We start from the raw sequence: 18,238 nt of genomic DNA, 5'->3' as shown, positions 1-18,238 counted from the left end.
TTATCCTCTTATGGGGAAGAAGTTGACCTACGTGTTTTAAGATGTTTAGCAGCAATCTTGGCTTGTGCCTACTAGTTGCTACTAGCACCCCCCTCACTCCCACCTCACTTGTGACAAACAAAATTGTCTCCAGACTTTGCTAAAGGTCCCCTGGGCAGGGGCAAAATCAACCCCTATTGAGAACCACCACTGTAGCATTTAACAACTCTATAAACCTTCAGGATCCTTCAAAATATAATTGTGATATTCCTTAACATAACTATAAGCCATCAAAAGGTGTTATCTTGGCTGGTGTGGTGGCTCACCAGCACTTTGGTAATTTCAGCACTTTGGAAGGCTGAGGTGGATGGATCACCAGATGTCAGGAATTCGAGACCAGCCTGGGCAACGTGGTGAAACCTTGTCTCTACTAAAAATACAAAAATTAGCAAGGCGTGGTGGCACACACCTGTAATCCCAGCTACTCAGGAGGCCGAGGCAGGAGAATTGCTTGAACCTGGGAGGCGGAGGTTGCTATGAGCCGAGATTGTGCCATTGCACTACAGGCTTGGTGACAAAGATTGCCATCTTTAGCCTGCTCTCTCTAACATGATAGGTAAATAGGTAATGTATTTTTGGGAAGCTACTGATTGAAATTTTTTAAACATTGTGTTGTTTATATGGCAAATCTCAGTAATTTCAGAAATTCAAGTACATAGAATCCTTTAGATTCTTGTGACACTGAACAAATAAATGATCAAATATGATTTTGCAAAATATTTGCCTTCTCAATTATGCAATGAAATATTATGGGTCCTCTGGCATGACCCTTTCCACTGATACTAAAGTTATCTTTCTTTTCCCAAGCACACATTATAGAACAGTAGGCAGAAACTGCCCTAGCACAATAGGAAGTATGAGGAAGTTGGCCCCGGATTCATGTGTAGATTTGGACAGCCCAAATTGGATAGGAATCAAGAGTTCACGAAACAAAGTTTCCCTAAAGATTGTTCTTGATCGTTTGGAATGCAAGTGGTGCCTTTCCTTTATTATTCTGAGTACATTTGCCTAGATAAAAGTCATGATACAAGTTCTGATCTTTGATCTGTTCATCCTTGAGCATGAAGAAAAATGATCCTATTATCCAGCTTGTTCTTTCCTGGGATCTATTTAAAAAACTGCCTGGTTACTTAACGCCAAATATGCACATAGGTCTTTCTTGTGCTGGCTGCATTATATCTCAAGAGGGACAAATAGCAACGTTGACAATTCCATTCACTGCAGTCTCATTTTGAAAGTCCCAAATTCAGAGAACTCGCAAACCTTACCAACTAAGTGTTGCCTTCAAGAAAACGCTTATTACCCTCATTTGGAAAGACAACTGTATGGGTAGATTGTCCAAAGCTAACTTAGTTTAAAGTTTGCTTACGCAAAGGTATGTGCAACTTTGGAGTCTGACTTGCCACTTAAATTTAACTTTTTCCCTTTTCCACATTTTCACAATTATTCTTTGATCCCCAGTTTTGTAATTGTGCCTCTGTTTCCTTAATGTAATTGTAATTCTTCATATTAAGTTATGGTTTCTGTGGCATACTTTTTGCTTATTAATTTTCATCATATTTGTCTTCATAATCATCTGCAGTTTTAAATTTTCTAATTTGTATTGATTAGATTTTTTTTGGTGTGCTTTTATATTTTCATTGTTATTCATATTATTATATTGGTGAGGATGTTCTCTACAGTTTTAACCCTTATCCTGTTTTCTTGCATTTATTTAAACATCCATTTTCTCATTTCCTTTGCCTGACTATTATCTTGTATTTTCTATTGGTTTTACATTTTTGTCTTTCATCGTGAAGTTAGGCATTTAAGAGGGAACAGCTGTGAAATCTATGCTCTGAGAACAGTTTCTGAATATTTTACGACTTCAATCCCCTAAAGCCCTACTCAAAAACTTCAGGTGTCAACAACTCCACTTACACAGGAGCCAGACAGACTGGTGAGGACTGGGATGAACCCAAGGGCTATGTGTCTCTATCACATGGTGGCTTCCATTTAATACCAGTAGATTGCTGCCATGTGGAAGGGTGGGCATAGCCTTGACAGATCATCCAAGTTTTTTTTTTTTTAAGTGACAGAAATGTGGGTATTATATGGAATGTCTCAATTTCTAAATAGTGGAAAATACTTTTTTAAAAATGTGAACACTAAGGCCAAACAGAATACCAACACAGTGAGTGGTATGCAGGTACTTCTCAAAGCTATTACGGTGACCATGAAAGCCAGGTTATGTATGTTTTTCCCTTGCCAAGATATATAATCAATAGAATTATGAATTAAATCAGGAGGTTTTACTCACATGAAGTCGTTCTTAGAGCCAGAAATCAGCAATATTTGGCCTGCCTTCCTGTCCTGGGGCATGTCTGTCTCTAGCAACTGTGATCTTAATGATCAGGATTATTCCCTTGAAGGAGTCTTCCTTCTTTCAGGAATAGACTTACTTTCTTATTGTTAGTTACTTGAATCCTGAATGTATTAAGTATTAGTATGCTTCTCTTTGTGTCAAGAAATCGTTCTTACTTCTTTACAGCTGTAAGTGTGGCTCTGTCATTGTTCTTTGTTATTTTGATTTTGCTGCAACCTATAGAACTCTTATTAAATGTAAAGGAAATTTCTGGAGTTATCCCCACATTTCAGAAGCTCTGAAAGGTTAACAAAATATATTAAGAATTTTAGAGAATATTGTATGAATAGAATGTTACATAAACAGGAAGATGAAAATTGATGAACGAAGTCAAAAATAGGTAAGCCGTTACTGTCTTTGGAGAAAATATTGTAAGCCTGCTCACAAGATACCATGGTAGGTGCACAGGGAGAAAAATGAAAAAACATAGGTAAATGAAAGCCAGGATGGAATGATCTGAAGTGGATTTTAGAAAGTGATTGTTCCTAGATTGAGTTGAGAATTTATTCAGAAAGTTTGAAGATAATTATAAAATCACAAAGAAATTGGTAACCCTAAAGTAGATTCCTAGTTCCTGAATACCTTTTGTTTTAGATCCAGCACTGTTCTAGGAACAGTTGAGGACAAATTGAAAGTAAATGGATTGTTTTTTTGAATAGTTTCATTTATATATATATATATATCATTCAATACTCGAAACAACCCTATGAAGTGATCAGGAGAATTATCATCCCCAAGGAAACTGAGACCAAGTAGAGTACATAATGTTTTCTAAGACACACAGTTAGTTTTTAGATGGGAGGAATATAACTGTGGGCCCTTTCATTCCTACTCTTTTATGCCATCCTGCCATATCAGCATTGGTAACTGGCATAGTCATATCAATCACAAAACGTGGTGGGGAATCCCTTACTCTTTGTGAGTATATGTGTAGAGACATAAGATAAGTTTCTCAGTAACTGATGGTGTATCTTTCACTTCGTTGTGGAGTTAATCTTTAATACTGGTTAGAACGTACAAGCAGCTAATGGTAAACCTCTAGCCTATACTTCCTTTTGATTGTATAGTATTTTCAGTTGGTTGAACCATATGCTTAAGCCCTTTTCTCCCTAGGGTTGAGTTTGTGATTGAGCTTAGCAAAATTTAAACCCTTCATATTAGATAGGTGAGAAGTAAGAAAGTCAGTCACAAAACAGTCCTGGGGGATTTGCTTGTTTCATCCATTTGCAGAGTTTCCACTGATTATTATAAACACGTGGCTTGAAAACAGGAGAGTCTTGTTACGGAAGTTTAAACATAAAATAATTCAGATTTTCATCACTTTATATTGGTTACTTGAGAATACAGTTAAGTGCTTTTAGAAGATATATTGTAAACATAAGAACACAGGAAAGTTAAAGGCAAAAGATAAAAGTGTATATACTTGGCAAATGTTTACCAAAAGAAAACTGGTATAGCTATATTTTTTCCACTTTGACCTGGGTATACAACCTTTATTAGTGTAAAGTTTTTTCTTAAAAATCACCTCATATTTGTGGTTCAAATCAGTTATAGATTATTTGAGGCCATATTTCTTTATCATACGAACTATTATTGAGCCATGTTTTCACCATGTAGTACTTACAAATTTGACTTTTTAATTTTTATTGAGATATATTTTACATACAGTTAATTGCACACTACAGCCTAGGTTTTGATACATATACACACACTGGTAAAAACCATACCTCAGTCATGGTAGAGAATATTCCCATCACTTTTATGCCACTAACCAGGGGGTCCTCCCCTCCTCCACCCCCAAAGCAAGCCACTGTTCTGCTTTCTATCATGCTAGTATTACCTGCTCTTGAACTTTCTATAAATGGTATTATATAGTATGTACTCTTTACACCTGACTTCTTTGATTTAAAATGATGTGTTTGAGAGTCTTCCATGCTGCTGCATGTATCCGTCGTGGTTCATTCCTTTGTATTGCTGAGTAGTATTCCACTGTGTGATTACACCACAGTTTTGAAAATCTATTTATCTGTTGATAAACATTTGGGTTGCTTTTACTTTGGGGTAATTATAAATAAGCTTCTGCAAATTATGACCAATCACGAACAAGTGAAAAAAGAAAAATAAATAAATAATTCTAGTGTGGCCATTTTAACTGAAATTTGAAGAGCAAGAGCAGCTCCTCTGAATAATGACTCTCTTCATCTACTGGTCCATCTCAAAGTAAGAGCTTCAACATGAAGTGACAAAGGTCAAAGCTGCCTTTCTGTGCACCTTGTTGGTTCTCTTACTTCTCTTAATCCCATGGAAGCCTGTGATTTAGATATATGGAAAAGCTCCTGATTTCAATTCTGCAAAAACAGGGAATGCAAAATGAGGACCAAGTTTTTACTAGTCAGGTTTTGTTATTCAGCTGTTCTCTCAATTTTCAGTGCCGTTTTTTAGATTTATCTTGTCAAGAAACAGGGAAGATTAAGAAGTCAATGTCATGACTATGTGCTTTTGCTATTGATGTGATATTTATTTATATTTATATGGAAGGAAATTTATATTACCAGGAAACCTCTGAAAATTGCAAAATTTGAGCTTTGTGTCAAGGCATGGTTCTTACCTTTTGCAGTGATCTAAGAGGATGTGTTACTCCTGGGATGGGGTTGGCTTTTTTTTTTCTTTTGTTTTTATCATCTTCTAGTTTGAACCCTGATCTTAAGTGTGAAAGTTCAGCCTGACAGTTTGTCCATTTTCTTTCATTCCAGCCTCTTCTCTCTCTCCTTCCTCGGAGTCCCTCTCTCTCTCTCCAGCGGGTTGCACTTTTCCTGGGAGTAAACAGTAGATGTTACATATATTAACACTGAGCTGGGGTACAATGCGCCTGGGTGTACTCTCTGTGCAATTCCCTGGCAGTCATAAATTAATTAAAAGTAGACAGGAACCACAGAAAAAGAAAGTCCTCCCTTTTCTCCCCCTCCCCCCCTCCTTTTTTTCTTTTTCTACCGGTAAATAGCTAGTTCCTTTGTTCCTGGCTGCACTATTTCATTTCTGCCATCATTGTCCTCATTGTTCTCAGAAACAGGAGGGGTCTGGGCCAGGAGCAGCAAGGTCTCAGCTAATGACGGGAAGTCTTTAAAGTTTGCGCTGCATTTCATCTTCTCTGTGGGAGTTTTAGGACGTATCCAGTGTTTGATCCCCACCGTGCAACTTTGCTTCTAGTTAATTAACAGATCCCCCATTACACACTCTCATCTAGAAGCACATGGGAGGCCTATTGGGAGGTAATTCAAGGCCAATCTGAGTGATGGCAGGAATTAGAGAAATCAGTTGTTTTAGGGCTAATGTTCAGGAAATAAAGATGTCCCATTTTAGGGATCTCATTTGAAATTTTTGATCATTTCTCTTTTCTATTAAAAAACAAGATAGGGGAACTGTTTTGTCCACATAACCGTATGATGACCATTGAGGGCAGTTTGAACTTAGAACTCTTTATAACTGCCTGGAATAAAAATAAAAAGGAAAAAGAAAGACAATATTATCAGATGTAGCAATATTAACAGGAATTTTGTTCTCCCTTTTATTGCTAGCGGTCTTTTTCCTGCCCAGCCTATTAGCCGGGTCACAACCATCCACAGCAACTTTTTCAGGGCACACAAGGCGGAATAGCTGGCAGGGACATGTCAGTAGTGGCTCATTTTACAGCCAAGGCTGAATTATATACTTTGTTCTTGTGTTGTTGCTTTTGTTCCAAGGGTGTCAAAGTGATTCACAAATAATAAATGACATGGCTCAATATTAGGATCCTTTCCTGTTCTAGTCTCTTTCCAGATGAACATTGCAAAACAAAGCACATTTACCCAAAGTTAGAAGTTAGCATATGAGTGCTAAGAAAGCAGCCTCTGCTTTTCCTGACCATGGTTAGCCCAGGTTTTGATGGCCTTTGAAAAGGGAATGCCTTGTTTATTTTTTTTCTTATGCTTCTACAGTTTCCCCAGCCCTATGAGCAATGACCCCCTTTATCTAATGAATTAGGAGCTACTCCTGCCTTGCAATTCTCAGTTCGACACTTGGCACTGAGAATCAAACCGGGGCTATTTAGTGCAGCAGTAAATGGCCCGCCACATTAGCCCCCTGGCATGCTAAGCTATTAGGTTGTTTTACTGTTGTTAAAGTTACATTTGTTAGGTGGAGTTGCTGCCCTTCCACACAAACTCAGCAGTGCCCGATGCTGGTGGAGGCAGCACGTGTACAAAACGTGTGCCATCCACAACCCAGGCGGTTAGGCGGTTGTGGCTGCACTACAGATAAGGAGCGTTCTCCTGTCTGCAAAAGTGGGAACATGGATTGTTGTAATTTTTAAAACGGGAGATTGGGGTAGGGGGAGAACCACCGGACGATCATGGGTCTTGCACTTTGTTGTGACTAAACTAATTATATGGGCTCGATTAACCATTCATTTATAGCAGTTCTTAAGTTAACGACTAATTGTCAGAATGCCATGGAGAAGGAAGGCCAGGGGATGAGGGGCACCAAATAAGCTGGTGTGGTCTTCTGCAGCAGGCCAGCAGCCAGCGCCGCACACACACTGGAAGCTGGGCAGAATCCCGAGGAGTTGAAAGATGAGCATGGAAATGAAGGAGAGATATTCAGGGTGCTTCAGTGGTATGTATGTGGGGCGTGTGCATGCATGCATGCGTGAGAGAGACAGACACACACACGCACACACACAGAGAATATTTCCGCAAAGAAAGGAAGATGCCAGTACTATATAGCTCCACGCAGCCAGCTTGCAGGGTTGAGTTGGCATTTGGTGACTTGGTGGCGGCTGCCAGTGTGTGTGTGGTGGGAGAAGAGGGAAGAGACAACAAGAAAAACACATAGAGCTTAAAAAAAGATGTAAAATGATTCACTTCATGCCATATGGACAAAAATGTTGTCACAAAAATAAGGCCAAAAAATAGTGCCAGGTTAGACTTTTAGTTCAAAAACATATGTATAATCATCCCCATGAACATGAATTTTAATTAGTATTTTGATAGAGAGAAACCAGATATTTTTTTAACCTGCTCTGTTCTTGTTTTCTGTTCCTCTCCCAGTTTTAGCCTCCATTAAACATTCATATACTGTATGTTTTGTGTCTGTATGAGGAAAATGCTTTATCCCTGGATTGGTGGGAATGCAAACATCTTGGTTTTCTGTGGCATACAAAATATCTTCCCAGTGGAGCTCGAAAGCAGAAGCTTATCACGGGGAAATCTACAGCTCTCTCTGAGACCCGGGCACACCAGGGAGGAAGGAAGCCATATGCCTTTCTCTTTGTCAGTGGAGACATCTGCACCCATTCGGTTCCCCAGATCCACTCTTCACACCCATCCACATCTCAATCTCTCTGGGATGCCTTTTAAACATGAAATCAGTTTTGTATGTATGCATATTATTATGTGACGGGGCAGTTTTGGGGAAAATGGATGATCGTGACTACAGAGACTTTAAAACACGGAACATGTAACTTCTTAATAAACTTTATGCTTTCGGTTCACTTATTAGTTACACAATACTTACTTCTTAAAAAGGATTTGAAGTGACAGTACTCATCGAGAGGTGCCGTGCTGAATCATCTGCCCTTAGCAAAGCTTTTCCCACTTTAAATGAGGTGCTTCGATTAGTGCACTGTATGTGATAATTAGATGGTGAGACAGCAAAATGCTGATATTAGCAATGATTTTGCTGCTTAGGAGGCCATTCACACCCAGGTTCCCTCACTGCCCCGCAACAAAAGAATGCAGGTGAATCAGGTATTTGTATTATAAATGATACAAGTGAATTTTAAAACCTGGTATTAACAGTCAGTCAAATCCTGGTGCAGTAGCATTAACCTATTTCATATTCTTTATTAGAACCTCTGAGCTTTCGTCTGACCATTAGTGATATTTCAGTTCACTTCAAGGGTAAAGGGAAAATCAACAATGGTCTTAGAAAAGCTAAATTTCACCTCCCATGTAGAGTCTCTCAGCGATTTCTCAGACTTTTGTTTTTGGCAAACGTGAACACAGACATACTTCATTTCTCCCCTCTTCCCTTCCTGGGGAAGCTCTGGTCCCTTCAGTTAGAATGATATGTCCCCCAGGCACTTGTTGAGGACATCCTCTTGGTGCTGGCAGGTTTTTCTGGGCTTGCTGTCTGACCTCTACTGTTTCCTCAAAGCATTAGTCATCATTCCTGTAAGGTTTACAACAACAGAATGAATGTGTTACTTGGACACACAGCAGCCTCAAGCCACAAACCAGGATGCACCCCGTCCATTACATAGGAACTGCAGGAAAGGTGGTCTTCACCTCATCTCCAGGCTGCCTCATTTTCCGAAGAGTAGGAAAAAGCTATTGCTAAACACATATGCCTGCCTTCAGAACTCTAAATCAGGCTTATATTTGCTGAAAGCCGTCCCCAAGCTCTTGTGTCAGACTGCTGTTGGATCCAGTATATTCATTCATTCATTCATTCATTCATTCATTCATTCATTCAATCACTATTTTGAAACCCCTAATATGAGTTCTAAATTTAAAGAAAGTTAAGAGTTGTTTCTTGCTATGAAAGTATTTGTGCAGGCCGGCGTGGTGGCTCACGCCTGTAATCCCAGCACTTTGGGAGGCCAAGGCGGGTGGATCAGCTGAGGTCAGCAGTTCGAAAACAGCCTGGCCAACATGATGAAACCCCAACTCTACTAAAAGTACAAAAATTAGCTGGGCATGGTGACAGGTGTCTGTAATCCCAGCTATTCCGGAGGTTGAGGCAGGAGAATTGCTTGAACCTGGGAGAAAGAGGTGGCGGTGAGCCGAAATCGCGCCATTGCACTCCAGCCTGGGGGATAGAATGATACTCTATCTCAAAATAAGTAAATAAATAAATAAAATAAAATAATGAGGAAGATCTCTATGCACTATTATGGAGACATTTCCAAGAAAGATTGTTAGGTGGGAATTTTAAAGAAAGCTTCAAACAGTATATATGGAATGCCGTCTTTTGCATAAGAAAGAAGGGCACATAAGAATAAATACATACGTTTGCTTATTTCTGCAAAAATACAGGAAGTATAAGCCTTAATCAAGAAAATAATTATGTGTAATGTGTGGGTGGGAATGAATAAAACGGATGGGGATGCACGTGAGTCCAGAGTTATATAGTTTTTTGAACCATGCAAATATTACATATGTTTTAAAAGTAAATTTTGATCGAAGATGAGAACATATCTGAGATGTTAGATATTAACTTGGATGGAAAGCCAAATGGTAATCATTGTTGATGGTACTTCAAGCCAATACTCTCCTAAAGAACAAAGAGAAGTGAAGGGGGAAGCACTTAAGAGATTGATTCCTACTGACTTGTACATGTTACTGGTACTATCCCACTATATTTAATCCTCAAACTTTACGTTTCTTTGATTCCTGCAACTAACAAGAATTCCTTCCCCCTTTCTCCTACCACCCCTTTTGACAAGAGAGGAGAATAAATGGAACTGTTAATCATTTTTTCTACAATTATAATTTGAGTCAGTGATGTAATTTCTTATATATGCTGGGAAGAGGGGATATAGAATCTGTGCAAATTATTTTACAGTTTGTAAGTCATTACAATCATTAAAAATAGAACACCATTATAGGAAATATTACTTGCTTCCTAATGAACCATATTGTCTTTCCCCTTTAATTTTTATTTACAACATCAACAATGGCAGTGATGTACAGTTTTCTACTAATGTGTAACCAACTCTCCTAAGTGTATAACATGTGCTTTTGGAGTTAACTATTTTGGAGACAAGATATTAGCCATTGTTACAATTATTTTAAGAAAATGAAATATAACTCTAAGTGGGGAAAAAAACCTCTGATAATTGTTTATTTACTCAACTAATGGCTTTTCCTGCAGCCCAAAAGTTTTAAAATTTCAAAGCTTTTTCCAATTTTCTGCCCTAAATGACTTTATTTGTTGGGTTGTTATAGTGCTTTTATAAAACAAAGATGTGGCTGTGTGTACCACTGAAAAACTGGCTTGTATTGGACCTCCTTTAAGCAGTGTGCTTTTAAAAAAATTACGGGTAGGCAAGCTGATTTTGGTGATGGGTTAGGTATAACTAGAGATTCATGTTCTCAAATTTTGGTCCTGATGTTCTCTTCCACCTGAGTGAAGGAAAGAAAGCGGGGGGTATGTTCGCGTCACAATGAGGTTTATACTTTTTATCTGGGTAGAATTTGTGTTCAATATAACCAAAATGTATGGATACCTACTATGTATCCTGCACTTGAGTAATTTCTTTTATCCAATGACCTTATAATTAAATAAGCAAAATTTCACCCAGGGGAGGCAGTCTGAGAATTCAACACACTAAGTAGAAAAAAGCTAGAAGATGGGAGAATGCTGTGTAAAGAGAGAGTGAGCACCCTCTGTGTTTCTAAAGAGAATGGAAAGCATTTATTAGGCCTAAGTAGCCTCTGTGCGGGTAAGGTTTTAGTTATGAGATAAGTCAGTGATCACAATATTAAATAAGTGGTACCATTGCACTTATCAGTGTTCATGCAGTGACATAGTGAAAAAAATAATGAAGTAGAAGCATCAGTTCCCTATATCAAAAGCTATGAGATACAAGTGCTCCCAGCCAAAGAAGGCAAGATCTGGAATTTTTAAAAAATGTGGATATATAGAATAAATATGCAACCCTCCTGATAATGTTGGCTGATGAAGTGAAATTCACCAACTGTAATTCTGGCACAGAGAGACACACATAGTGCCTGCATACACACACACACACACACACACACACACCCACACCCACACCCACACACACATACATCCTCAGAATATTCTTAATCATTTGCTATCTTATTTACATTTCCTTTGCTAGAGTAAATTCTATCATTTGAACTTTAAAAAAATATATTTTGATATTACTTAAGCGAAAGTAAGGAATAATGTGATTGGCTTTCAAATAGCTTATTACCATTCAAATACTCTCTAGATAATTTATATTTAAAAGGCAAAAAAAAAAAAAAAAAAAAAAAAAACCCATGTCAGCTTCCGAAACATTCTAAATGGAGACTTAGCTCTAAGTAATCAAAATTGCTTTAGTTGTGCAGAACAGCATTAAAAACCTTGTCCACTAATTGAGTGAAGCGGCACAACTGAAGCAGCCTTGTCCCTCATTAGATGATCTTGCAGGCACTGTTTGTCATCCTGGGTTGCCGGGCTCAATCTAACAGTACTGCTGGCTCAAATTAATGGTAATTCGTTATGACACACTATGTCCTTCCAGTGAAACAACAATGCGAAGCCAGTGGGGCATCTGTCTACCACTGCTGCTTCCTGATCTCATTCCTTTCCACTTTAGTTCAAGCGACCACCTTTGCATAACGCCTGTAAGTTCTTTAGCTAACTGGTGATTGGAGATGCCACCTGACCGAAGAATTGCAACCAGTTCTCTTGCACTACTGTCACAGAAAAAGCATCTCTAACAATAGGTCGAGTCAGTCTGAAACGTGATGACATTTTCTAAAGGAAGCAAAACTCAGTCATACGTATATGTTTTTTGTTTTTGTTGTTGTTGTTGTTTTGAGATAGGGGGTCTCGCAGATAGGGTCTCACTCTATTGCCTGGGCTAGAGTGCAATGGTGCAATCATAGCTTACTGCAGCCTCGACCTCCTGGGCTCAAATGATCCTCCCACCTCAGCCTCCAGAGTAGCTGAGACTACAGGCACATGCCAACATGCCTGGCTAATTTTAAAATTTTTCAGTATAAACCTGGCCTTGTTGCATTGCTCAGACTGGTCTCAAAGTGCTGGCCTCAAGCAGTCCTCCCACCTTGGCCTCATAAAGTGCTGGGATTACAGGTGTGAGCCACTGTGCCAGGCCTGGGACTTCTTTTGGAATGTAAATACCTCACTTGTATCTACTCATGGGGGATATTAATAAGAAATCTTGAGACACAGTGTTCATGAATTCACGTGATCTAAATCCAAAGATAATGAATGTTTTCTGACTCTTTGACTTTGTTTATTCAGTACCTTTTGGAGGAGACTTTATGTTTATATGATGAGCGTTGCTGTTCAAAATGCTGCTTTTCTAGTCTTAAGAGCAGGCAGAATGCTGGAAAATGTTCTAACAGTGATGCAATCAGCCACTTCCTCCTAGCAACTCTAAATAGTGTGTTTGTATCAATCAGTTTATTGTGTTCATTCAAATAATTTCATCTGTCTGGAAGGATGACTCAACTCTACACATGAAGAAGCATCTAAATAGTATCTGGACATAGCTTTTCGTCTAAAATCCTCAAATTACCCATGAATAGAGAAAAGGTCACATATATTGACCAGTTGACTCTGCAGTATTGAAAGTGGTGATGCTTAGTCAGTATGGGGTGCCAGACAGTTGTATCACCCACTGTTTTCCCAGGGTTCAGCCTTAGTCTCACTGTAGGGTGTCTATTCCAAGCAATATGGGCACAGTGTGATTTTAACATTAAAAGCCTGCCTACCACCATACCATGTATTGTTTGAAATCCCACAATTAGATTCAATCCTCTGGGCTATACTTTAAAAAAATGTTTCTTATAGCATCATCTAATTGCTTGGAAGAGCTAATATATTACAACTAGTTTTCAGTAATCATTTATTCACTCATTTATTTAATGTTTATTTCTGTTAATCCTATCCCCTCCCAAAACATGCTCTAACAAAATCCTTCAGTTCAGAACTAGTTCCCATTTCCTCATTTTGCGAAATTCTTGGATGAAACCTAGATACATCTGCTTTTACATGGTAGTTTGTAACGTGCCTTGATGAACGTCTACTTTTTCCATTAAATCTGCTCCACCCACATTCAATCTTCACAATTTCAGCGAATGGTAATTCCATCTTTCTGTTTGCTCATTTTAAGCATGTGGGAGTCATCCTTGACTCCTAGCTTTCACTCATACCCCTGTCCAGTCCATTGGCAAAACCTCTCTGCAGAAAAAAAAAAATTCCATATTCACCACTGCTAGTCTGGCCCAAGATAATATAAACCGTTGCCTGGAATATTATTAAAATAGACTCTACCTACTTTAAGCCTATTCTTAACCTAGCCCTGGAAATAAATAGGGACATTTTTGGTGGTCAAAAGACTGGAGCAGTACTACCGGCATTTCATGGGTCCAGTTTAGAGACACTAAATGGACTGTCATGTGCCTAGTGGGGGGAACAAAGAGGAGCTGTCCACTCAAAATGCCATTAACAACCTCACTGAGAAATATTGAACCAATTAAAACCTAAGTCACCTGATTTTCCACTTATGCTCAAACCTCCATATTGGCTTTTAATTTTTCTAAGAACAAAAGCCAGTATCCTAACTATGACCTTGTAGGCCTTACACAACCCTTGCCTTCTCCCTCACTTATCTGACGTCACTTCCTATTACTCTCTCATTCACTCACTCCATTGCAGCCATTCTGAAAATACAGTATGCCATCATGCTATTTACTCTGTGTGAAAAGTTATTTCCCCAGTTTACACATCCCTCACCTCATTACTCATGTATCTTCCTTTCTAGTCACCCTGCTTAAAATTGCAGATCCTGCTCTCAGATTCTTACCTACAAATTGTTTTTGTCTCCAAAGCACTTATTGCTATTTAATACATTGTGTTGTATTCTTGTCTTTCTTTACTCACCAGACTGTAAGCTGCATGAGAGATTTTTGTCCGTTTTGTTCCCTGCTGTGATTACATTGCTAAGAATAGAATCTGGCATGTGGTAGGTGCTCAGTGGGCAGTTTTTGAGTGAATAAATTTAAACTTATAACAGCCTTAGGTAGTACTGCATTAAGAAATGGAGATTTAAAAGCTGACAGAGGCTAGTAGATTTGTCAAGAGACACTTAACTACTAAAAAGAATGTACACATGTTCTCATGAACACATTTATTCATCTACTAAGTATTTTTTAAACTCTTATTTGAAGTCAGGCTCTGTTTTAAGTGTTGGAGGTAAACCAATGAACAAAATAGACATGGTTATAAAACAAATTAATTTTAGAGGTGGCAAGTGCTATATAGGAAAGAAAGGAAAAGAAGAAGGAGGAGTGATAGATGGGGTGGAGGAGGCCTTCATGTGTTGTATTTTTTTTCACTATAACTTGACTAGTTCATTTCCATATTAGTAACATTTACTTTATTTAATGCATTAGCAAACACTTGAAAATAAAATGGGAAAATGATACACAGGCATATTTTGAAGAGGTTATGTGATATATTGGGAAGAAAATGAATTTTGACATCAGGCCATCCTGAATTAAAATCTCAGCTCTGTCACATGTGATCATGGACAACTAAGTCCAACCCAATATCCTCATTTGTTAAGTGGAGTTGACCGTGGGCACTTGACGGGGTAGTTGTGAAATCAAAAACCAGTGTAGATAAGGTGTCTAACATGAAACACAGTAAGTCGATACATGTTTTCTTCAGACTTTTGGCTACTACATAGGAAGTGGAGTAAAATGTGATATAAATACAAAGATAATGATAGTTTTCTGACTCTATGGGTTTGGTTATTCAGTACTGTTTGGAGGAGACTTCATGTTTATATGATGAGCACTACTGTTCAAAATGTTGCTTTCTTATTCTTAAGAGCAGGCAAAATGCTAGAAAAAGTTCTAGCAGGGATGCAATTAGCTGCTTCCAGTTGGATGGGGTGCCCCAGTAGAGAGCTGTGTGCTGTGGTGGAAGACTGGGTATGAGGGACTAGGTGCCAACTTAGAATCTTTGGAAAACTTTTTTTTCTTTTGCCCTATTAAAATAATAACATATAACCTATGTATGTTTTGTCACTTTATTTAATAGCCCTTTTATTATTGAGAAAGTTATAAAATTTCTTGGAGAAATATTTAGAAAATATCGTTTAGTAAAAGAAAACAGTAAAAAATTCCTGTAATTCTGAATTAGCACTGTAATATTGTGCATTTATACTTTGAATCATTTTTATATTATGTATGAATGTGAGTGTATCATTGGTTATATAAAGTACAAATCCTCTGATTATTTCCCATAGTTAATACTTTGAAACATTAATGTTTTGGAAGAAAATTAGTGTTACTTGATAATTACTTATCTCAGTGGCTAACAATATAAATGCTATATCTACTTGATGATAATCATGATACTATATTCTGTATCTAGTATAAATCATCTCACTTATTTTATCACTGGAAATTTCTACCTTGTAATTTTTCACGTTATTTAATTATACACATTACAATATCTGCTGTTACCTCCTAAGACACAGAATTCTTGTCTGATTAACCTACTTAACTTTCAAATAGGCAGGAAAAAAGATATTAACATTAATTATCGAGTTTTGTAAGCACATTAGTTCAATTAATCATCACTTTAAAGATGAGGAAACTAAGGCTCAGAAAGGTTTTACCACCTATAATAAGTTGAGACCTGAACTGTGTGATCCCAAAGTACATGTTATTTTTCTCTCTCCATTCTGCCTTATCTTACATGCAATATCTTATAATAAGTGCTCAAGAACTTTTTGTTGAGTAAATGAACAGATGAATGGTTGGATGGTTTCTGTTCAACATATCCCCAATTTAACTCAAAGCAATGTGTATGCACACTTTAGAGAAGGGATTGGAGTCTTATTTAAATTTCAGTGGCAGAAAATATACTTGAATAGTAAAATACGTATTAACTAAACAGAGAGGTTAGACACTTAGGTGGTATAACTGGAATTGAGGCTGTTTAATCATATAACTCTTATGATCATGAAATTGGATAAATGTGAGTCCCTTAGGATATGTAGCCTCTTGAGTATTTCATTAAATGCATTCATATTAAAATTAAAGGTTACGTAGATAGAAGTGGGGAACTTCAATTTTATGTTACTGAAATGTGATGTTTTTAGAAGTTTTAATTATTATGGAGACAAAGTAGTTGCATATATTTTTAAGGTGCATGTGATATGTTTATTTGAGCACACAATGTATAATAATCACATCAGGGTCATTGGGATATCCATCATCTGAAGCAATTATCATTTCTTTGTATTAGGAACATTTCAATTCCACTTCTTTAGTTATCATGAAATATTTAATAAATTATTGTGAGCTGTAGTCACCCTATTGTGCTACCAAACACTAGATCTTATTCTAACTGTATTTTTGAATCCTATTAATCATCCCCTTCTTATTCCCCCTTTCAAAATGTGATGTTTTTAAAGCAGACGTTTTCTCATGTATTTATCTATTTTGGGTTAGCAGCTAAAATTTTCTTTTCTAGCAGTTATTCTCAAATACATAATTCTAAAATCTCTTTGGTTTTACAAAATTCTAAAATGTCCATGATTTCCAGCTATTAACAAATTGTATTCTAAATGTTGCCGTATTTTATGTTAAAAATATTTTACAGTCTAAGCCTTGATAAAGAGACAATAATACTTGGATTGTATTACAACACTTGAGTACTGTTGAAAAACTAATCTCTGAAGACTAATTTAAAAGTAGAACATCTTCCTATTACACATTTTATTATTAGTTTTTAGCCATGGTATGCCATTAATGTTATGTATCAAGGAGTAATCTACATTTATTTTGTATTATCTTAACACTGTTAGATTTTCAAGGTAGATGTGCATACTTTTTTAAAAAAGATAATGAGACTAAGTTAATGTGTTTTGTTTTATGGTACCATAATTTTTAAAAGATGTGGGTTTGTTTAGCGTATATTTATGTCCATAAGATCATTCTTTTTTTTTTTTTTTTTTTTTTTTTTTGGACGGAGTCTCGCTCTATCGCCCAGGCATGCGGTGCAGTGGCCGGATCTCGCTCCATGCAAGCTCGCCTCCGGAAGCGGTTACGCCTTCTCCTGCCTCAGGCCTCCCGACGTAGCTGCTGCGATACAGGGCCTTTGCCCCTCGCCGGTAGTTTTTTGTTTTTTTAGTAGAGAGCGAGGTTTCACGGTGTTAGCCAGGATGGTCTCAATCTCCTGACCTCGTGATCCACCCGTCTCGGCCTCCCAAAGTGCTGGGAACAGGCTTGAGCCACCGCGCCCGGCACAATTCATTCTTTCAAAGTGTTCATGTCAGTGTTTTTTAGAGAGTTCATGGATTATTCAGTATCACCACTACCCAATTTTAGAATATTTCCGTGTGACAACAAGAGGGTTTGCACTCAATTTCACTCTGCATTACTCCTCAAGTGTTCCCCCATAACTTTGGGTAACCATTGATCTGCGCTCTGCCTCTATAGATTTGCCTATTCTGGACGTTTCTTATACTTAGAATTATACAATATATGGTCTTTCGTTACTGACTTCTTTCACTTGATAAAATGTTTTTAAGATTCATCCGTGCTGTAATAATTGCATTCCTTTTTAAGGCCGAATAGTATTTCATTGTAATGGATGTACCAAATTTTGTTTATTCATTTGTCAGCTAGTTAAAAAACATTTAGATTATTGGTACCTTTTAACTATTATAAATAATGCTGCTATGAACATATGTATACACATTTTTGTGTGGACATAGGTTTTTATTTATCTTGGGTATACACTTAGTAGCAGAATGACTAGGTCATTTTGGTAACTCTAGTTGTGAACTTCTAGGAACTGCAAACTACTTTCCATAGCAGCTGCAGCATTTCATATTTCCACCAGCAATCTACTAGCGTTCCCACATCTCTATAGCCTCACCAGCACTTGTAATTATCTATCTTGTTTTTATAGCCATCCTAGTGGATATATAGTGGCATGTTATTGTGGCTTTGGTTTACATTTCTCTAATGACTA

General features: G+C 37.6%; 1 long non-coding RNA gene across 1 annotated transcript; it reads right to left on the bottom strand.

Moving 5' to 3' along the window:
* Positions 1 to 8,302: 8,302 nt before the first annotated feature.
* Positions 8,303 to 12,537, bottom strand: LOC108541116 (uncharacterized). The gene is made up of 2 exons (XR_001888866.1): positions 12,485 to 12,537; positions 8,303 to 8,650 (listed from the first exon to the last, which is right to left on the bottom strand). It is a non-coding gene; the product is annotated as an uncharacterized LOC108541116 (long non-coding RNA).
* Between the last annotated feature and the right edge of the window lie 5,701 nt (positions 12,538 to 18,238).

The sequence above is a fragment of the Rhinopithecus bieti genome, unplaced genomic scaffold (genome assembly GCF_001698545.2).
Source record: "Rhinopithecus bieti isolate Rb0 unplaced genomic scaffold, ASM169854v2 scaffold_17971, whole genome shotgun sequence".
NCBI classification, from domain to species: Eukaryota; Metazoa; Chordata; class Mammalia; order Primates; family Cercopithecidae; genus Rhinopithecus; species Rhinopithecus bieti.
This window is presented reverse-complemented; position numbering and strand designations above follow the sequence as displayed.